Source organism: Crinia signifera, chromosome 12, assembly GCF_055691185.1.
Source record: "Crinia signifera chromosome 12, ASM5569118v1, whole genome shotgun sequence".
In the NCBI taxonomy this organism is placed as follows: Eukaryota; Metazoa; Chordata; class Amphibia; order Anura; family Myobatrachidae; genus Crinia; species Crinia signifera.
The window spans coordinates 12579523-12587659 of NC_139228.1; positions in this window are offsets into that span (position 1 = coordinate 12579523).

Consider the following 8137-nt stretch of genomic DNA (forward strand, 5'->3'; position numbering starts at 1 on the left):
TTTTTCTGGTAGAGGAAGTGGTTACACTTGAGTATAGCTTCTGCCAAATCAACCAAGAAGTTGGTGGGGGGATCCAGTGTTGGTCTCGCCTCGAGTCTGTTTCTCAATACTCTCAGGCCATCAGTGTGTGGTATAACAGTGTAAAGCGAACACACATCCATAGTTGCTAGTAAGATCGGGCTGGTTGAGAAGTTGATGGATTTAAGTTTCTCGATAAAGTCGGAGGTGTCTCTCACATACGTAGTGCCAGCGGTGACCATCGGTTGCAGGAAGCTGTCTGCAAAAATTGCTAGAGGCTGTAGAAGTGAGAGTCTGGCAGAGATAATTGGTCTGCCTGGTGGGTGAGAGTGAGACTTATGGATCTTTGGCAGGGTGTATATTATGGGACACACCGGGAAGTCTACCGTCAAGTAGTCGTGGGTTTCTTTGGTGATCCATTTATTATTCAGCGCATCGAGAAGGAGTTTGTCAATTCTCCTTTTAAACTCAGGGATGGGGTTCTGGGGTACCAGTTGGTAGGTCTCAGTGTCGGTCAGTTGGCGTTGTACCTCAGCATGGTAGTCAGACCAGTTTTGTACCACCACCGCCCCACCGCACCTACCCATCTCCCAGTACATGCGGGTTATCCGAAATAACTCCAACCATGACACCATGGAAGTACAACTCCAAGAGATGACCGATCGATTCACCCAGCGAGGATACTCAGCAACCACCCTGGGTCGGTGCCTTGGTAAGGCCAGGACGAATATGCTTTCTCCACGACCCAACACACCCACTACAGATAAGAGCCCATCAAGGATGGTATTTGTGAACCAATATGACCATGTCTCCTCCAATGTTCAGCGAAGTCTGAAGAAACATTGGCCCATCATCTCGTCTGACAAAACCCTGAAACTTCAACAATTCGGTCCACCAATGATTGCCCACAAACGAGGACCCAATCTAAAACAACTTCTCATGCGTCCAATGTTGAGCCCCTCACCCAAGAGCAACCCGACCTGGCTCCACTCCAAACGCCCTGGATGCTTCCGCTGCACTGGATGTACAACCTGCAGCAGCATGACCCCCGGCCCAACTTTTCCGCATCCCCATTCCGGTAAGCCCATCAAAATCAAATACCGCCTCCACTGCCAGATGGACCACATCATTTATTTGTTGAATTGCCCCTGTGGTTTGGCTTACGTAGGAATGACCACCAGGAAATTCCGAGAAAGGATGGCGAACCACAGGAACTCTATTCGCTCTGCCCTCGAGACTAAAAAAGCTGATTTGCCCATACCACGCCATTTCCTCGCGGCAGGCCACCAAAACTCAAACCTACGCTGCCGACTCATAGACTGGGTACCACCCTCACCCCGAGGTGGCGACAGGGGACTCCAACTGCGCAAACTTGAGAGCCGCTGGATCTATCGATTGGACACTATTGCACCCCGTGGACTTAACGAGAACAACCCACTGTCGATTTTTCTAAAACAATCATGATTATTCCTATTCTCTAAGTATATATGTTCCCCTTTGTGTTCCCCTTTTACATTCTATTTATTTCATTTTATTATGGACCTTTATATGTATACTCTTTTATGCATGTATCTCTCCACTCCTCTGAGCTACTTCGCTTGATCTGATGTATACACTGATGCACACATCGTGATGGATGTGTGGGTGTATATATATGTTTATATTTGCATGTATATACTTATATGTATATATATATATACATATATATGTATATCCTTCCATTGACCCGGTGCGATCGTTTAATATACTATCATTATATCTGAATATTGGTACGCTCCTGTCCTCCTACTTGGTCATTATTATTGTTGCATATCATTTGTGTATATTATGTCACCATCACAGCTGTCGACATATGACCTCAGTAGACAGATCACCGCTGACACACAGCGACATTTTATTAACTGGGTGACCTCATTCTCTATCACCCCGCATTGCTTGGTCTCACCCTTATATCCCTTGGGTTTTGCACCCCTGGTCCTGCACACCGGCTTTCATTTGCCGTTTTTTTTTTGTATATATCTCTTTCCGTTTAGCACTCCTTACTTTACCTCTTTCCACTGCCTTTACCCATAATCAGCCCCCGCTATCTACATATTGCGCGTTATCTGTTTTATCCTCTATACTCCGCCAGTCACAGTGGCAATTATACAGCCACCGGTCCAATACTGGCAATCGCATTATTAATATTTTACCACAGCGCATTTCTCTATGTATGCACGCATTGGCCACACAGCCCCGGACTACCCGGAAGCTGTGCGTTCCATATGCGTTCCACTGACAGCTTCCGGTTTTTCCGGAAATCAGCGCGCGTACCAGCAGCCTGTCACACAGGCTAATTCGGCGCGCACGCTGCATGCCTCCCACCCATTTTTTTAAACACATAAATAGCGGGACCTGTACAGCGCTTAGTTGGTAGCTGACTCTGGATCTGACTTACCTGGCAGACCTTTTCTTCAACGCTGACTACCATGCTCCTATGATGACTATGTAAGCTCCTACTTATATCCTATTGTACTTAATGCACTGTCTGTTTTATACTGAAGTGTATTTATGCCATGTGTATTTTCTTTTTGTGTGCCTTAGGCTCCTTGATAATGGTCCATGATTTGGACCGAAACGTCGGAGCTGTCACACAAATATACCTTTGTGTCTTTGCTGGAATCTGTTGACTCCTTAATAAACTGATTATTTATTATCTTGGATTTCACAAACCATCTGATTTTTGTGATTGGCGAGTGCTCGCCGTTCTGCTCCACAGTGTGCAGATTCCTGGACTATTTTTTGAGTGTACACCCTCCCGGGTTTACACTTTTGGTTGGGCACCCCATTGTTGTTTCCTTCTGGGTGAGAGTGCGGTCTTTACCTGTATTTATATATATATATATATATATATATATATATATTAGTATTCAGCAACACTGTGCTACATACGTGGCGGTTAACAGTACACTTTATGAATGTCGTCATCGACCTTGGTCTACCATGCGGGATGGGAAACAGACGACATTCCTAGCCAGGGAATACAGGAGAAAATGATGCGGATTGAGTGAACAGCGGAGGCTTGGCGTCTCGGCCATAATCTCTGAAGAATTTAGGCGATTGGCGTCCACGTAACAATATCCTCTCTGAATCATTTCTCAACCTCCCCTCCTCGCACAGCTGCTAAAGATGGCCGCACCAGCCGGATCTTTGGATGAAGTAATCATTATCTGCAGCTCAAAGGTGGCCAGGGGGAAGGGGGGGGGGGTGTCTTTTAACCCTTTCTCAGCTACAGGCGAGTTTATCACATAAGATCTGTCATCCATCGCTTGCAGTAAACCAAGGTATGCGCACAAAAGGGAGAAGAAGGATTATTTGGACCACCCAGAAAGATTTTCGTGTCACTACAAAACACAGTCACTACCTAATTCTTGGCATTCCTTTGTGTTCACATTTTCCTTCACATTTAATAATAATAATTAAAAAAAAAAACATTAATCTGCTGTTGCAGTACCAGATTTACAAGGCAGAAATGTCAGGTTGTCAGCAGGTAAGAAGCTACAAATACGCTAAGTACGTCACGTGGTTTATGGTGCTGTAAAAATGTAGTTGTGCCCATCTCCGATCTGGGGGTGCAAAGCTCCAGGTTCTATCCTTGCTCTGCAGTTACGCATACACAGGTCACATGTGCATTATCGCATGTAAAAGGGCTCCCAGGGAGCTGGCGGGGGATTCAAGGGAAATCGAATGCGATACCTTGCGGGTCAGATCCTATCTGATGTCAAACCCCTCCGATCTGGGATGATTTCAGCCAATGTCGGAATCAGTTGACGTCGGCCCAAATCGGACCTGGGTAAGGGCACCATACCTTTCTAGAAAGATTATAAAGGTGCCCACACATGGTGCGATGTGCTACGTGCATTTGATACTAGCTGCGATGCCATCTAATTCAAAAAGTACTGCCTACAAATACATTTTGTACTTTGTGATGTGCAAAACGTATCGTGTGTGGGCTCCTTAAGTCTCTATGTATTTCACTAGATTGATCAAGTGTTTTATACAATGTCTCCCTTATATCCGGCTACGTCTGGCTCACCAGCTGGTTACGGTTGATATAGGCAGTCCTGTGATGGCTCAGTGGGACAGTTTAATGGTTCCTTGCACATAGTCATGGTGAGGTTCCCAGTTTGAATTGGAGAACAACAACCGTGTTGTTTATTACCTGTTATTTCTCCCTGGCTGCCCTATGATATAGGTAATAGTCCCACGTCATGTGTTTGCTAGTTATTTATTATTAAAGTGCAACATCAACGCTATAGGGCGGTCTGCTTCAGGGTTTATTGGTGGCCATTTTGTCAGAGACATAGATCTTTCCTAGAAGCTCTAGAACAGTGCTCTCTCTCAGCGTGAGTGTCTCCAAGAATCTCAGTTGTGTGGTGTCTCAGAGACAGCCTGGATACATATATATTTATATATACTTGGTTTTTCAAGACGGCACTCACTAGTATGGTACATCGGTGTGGTGCAAGGTCCAGAAAAATTGACATATATGCACTTACCTCGCAAGGTGAGGGAAATAATGGAACCAGCACACACAGTTTAAAGTGATGCAAAGAAACTTTGTATTGAAAGGATTTCCAGCATATTTACAAGCCAGTAGTACAGCGGCTGACCCGACAGCCATTTCAACTGGCAGTAGAACCTGATGAAAACTGGACAACTGACTGGTAACTAGCTGTGGGATGCAGTTAAAATCCCGGCGGTCGGGATCCCGGCGTTCAGAATCCCGACGCCGGAATCCCGACCGCCAAAATGCCGACACATTCTCCCTCCTGGGGTGTCCACGACACCCCTGGAGGGAGAATAAATTAGTGTGCCGAGCGTAGCGAGGCACCGGGCCCGCTGCGTGGCGAGCGCAGCGAGCCGGCAAGGGGGGGCGATCCACGTCCCCCCCTTGTCGGCATTTCGGCTGTCGGGATTCCGGCGTCGGGATTCTGAACGCCGGGATCCCGACCGCCGGGATTCAATACTGAATCCCTAGCTGTAAACCTTTCAATACAGCGTTTATTTGCTTTACTTTAAACCTCGTGTGCTGGTTCCATTATTTCCCTTACCTGGGGAGGTAAGTATAAATATATATATATATATATATATATATAGGAGCCAGAGGTGCGGCACTCCAACCTTGTTCCAAGCGGCAAATAAACACGCAAAATGCAGTGTATTAAGTCAACGTTTCAAATATTTAAATTTGTCTTCAGGATGACAAATTTAAAAATTTATATAATTTTAAATATTTGAAACGTTGACTTAATACACTGCATTTTGCGTGTTTCTTTGCCGCTTGGAACAAGGTTGGAGTGCCGCACCTCTGGCTCCTATTTACCCTTTCTGTGAGGGCACCCGCCGTGGTTATATTGGTTGTTGGGAGTGCCTATCCCTCCAAATATATATATATATATATATATCAGGGTAGCCTACCCTCCTGCACTGGCCCCCGGAAAGGTGGGCAACCCGCCCAGATAATGGCACCCCCCCTCCCCCAGCATCTCCCCCGCTGCAGCGTTAATTTACAATGTTCTGTGGCCTTTTTGGGGGTGTGGCTAAAGATGCAAATCATGTCATTTAGCCCTGCGCCCTCGTCAAAGACCCTCGGGATTTGCAGTACTGGGGGCAAGGCTTGGAGATGTCTACATCAGGCCCCGCCCCCTGAAGTGCTGCTGACAGTCTCCTCTCCGGGTTTCTCCCGGAGAGGAGACTTTAACCCCTTCCTGACAGAGCCAGTTTTTGCGTTCCTGACAGAGCCATTTTTTTCAAATCTGACATGTTTCACTTAAGTTGGGATAACTTTTTTTTGCTTTTACTTATCCCAGTGATTTTGAGATTGTTTTCTCGTGACACATTGTACTTCAAGTTAGTGGTAAATTTGGGTCGATACAGTCTGTGTTTTTTTGTGAAAAATACCAAAATGTCGTGAAAAAATGGAAAATTTAGAAATTTGCAAAATGTCACATTTTCTGCTTGTGAGACAAATAAACATACCACTCAAAATAGTTAATAACTAACAAAGACCATATGTCTACTTTATGTTGCAATCATTATTTCAACCTCCTTTTCATTTTTTTGGACACTAGGAGGCTTCAAATATGAATAGCAAATTCTCAAATTTTCAAGAAAATTTCAAACACTGATTTTTTTAGGGACCAGTTCAGTTCTGATGTGACTTTGAGGGACTTGTATGTGAGACACCCCCATAAATGATGCCATTTCAAAAACTGCACCCCTCACAGTATTCAAAACAGCATTTTGGAAGTTTGTTAACCCTTTAGGTGTTTCACAGGAATTAAAACAAAGTGTAGGTGAAATTTCAAAATTTCTTTTTTTTTGCAGAGTTTCAATTTTAATACGTTTTTCTAACGAACACAGTAGATTTTACTAGAGAAATGTGACTAAAAATTGATTCCCCCAATTCTTTTGTTTTCATAAATATCCTATATGTGGCCCTAGTGTGCACGTTGACCAAACCACAGGCTTCATAATAGAAGGAGCACCTACTTGATTTTGGAGCCTCCTTTTTATGAGATTTTTTTTTAGGCACCATGTAGGTTTCTAGGCACCATAAGTGCTAAAAGTTAGGAACCTGCCCCACAAGTCACCCCATTTTGCAAACTACACCCTTCAGGGAATTCATTTAGGGGTATAGTGTACATTTCAAACCCCCAGGGGTTTCACCAATTTTGATACAACTGGGCTGTGAAAATGAAAAAATTAAATTTTTCATTTTCACAGCTCAGTTGTATCAAAATTGGTGAAACCCCTGGGGGTTTGAAATGTACACTATACCCCCTGATGAATTCCCTGAAGGGTGTAGTTTGCAAAATGGGGTCACTTGTGGGGGGGTTCCACTGTATGGGTGCTTCAGGGGTCATTCAACCAGAATCTGTGCTGCAAAATCCAAAAATCACTCCTTCCCTTCTGAGTCCTGCCATGCACCCAACTGGTATTTTTTGGTCACATGTGAGGCATTGCCATACTCGGGAGAAATTGGGGCACAAATTTTGGGGTGCTTTGTCTCCTTCATTCCTTGTGAAAATGAAAAATTTTGAGCCAGATCTGCATTTTTGTGTAAAAAAATGTAATTTTTTACACAAAAATGCAGTTCTGGCTCAAAATTTTTCATTTTCGCAAGGAATGAAGGAGACAAAGCACCCCAAAATCTGTGCCCTAATTTCTCCCCAGTACGGCAATGCCTCATATGTGACCCAAAAATACCATTTGGGTGCATGGCAGGACTCAGAAGGGAAGGAGTGATTTTTGGTGGTGGAATGAATGGTGGGTACTATGTCGCATTAGCAAGACCCCCGAAGCACCAATACAGTGGAACCCCCCCACATGTGACCCCATTTTGGTCACCAGCTTTGGGAGGGGGCTGGCGCTGCGGCTGGTGGGGGGTTGGGAGGGGTGCTGGCGCTGCGGCAGCCGGGTGGGTGGGAGGGAGGGGGGCTGCCGGGTGGGAGGGGGGGGGGGCTGGCGATCGGTGGTGATCGGTGCTGTACTTAACAGCACCGGTCACCACCGATCACTGTGTTACCGAGCGGCTTAGCCGCCGGTAACACAGAAAACGCTGCAATTGGCTGTTCACATTTGAACAGCCAATCGCAGCGATCGCCGCAAGGGGGGATGTCTGCTGTCAGGGACAGCAGACATCTCCAAACTGTCACCGCGTCTATAGACGCGGTGACAGTTTATAAAACCATGACGTATATATACGTCTTCGGTCGGGAAGTACCTCCCGACCATGACGTATATATACGTCATATGTCGGGAATATCTGTCTGGAAGCGCATATATATATATATATATACATATATATATATATATATATATATATACATACATATACATACATATATATATATATATATATATATATATATATATATATACATATATATACACATATATATGTACACATATATATATACACATATATATATGTGTGTATATATATATATATATATATATACATATATACACATACATATATGTGTATATATATATATATACACATACACACACATATATATATATATATATATATTTATATATATATATTTCATTATAACCCAGTTATACCCCA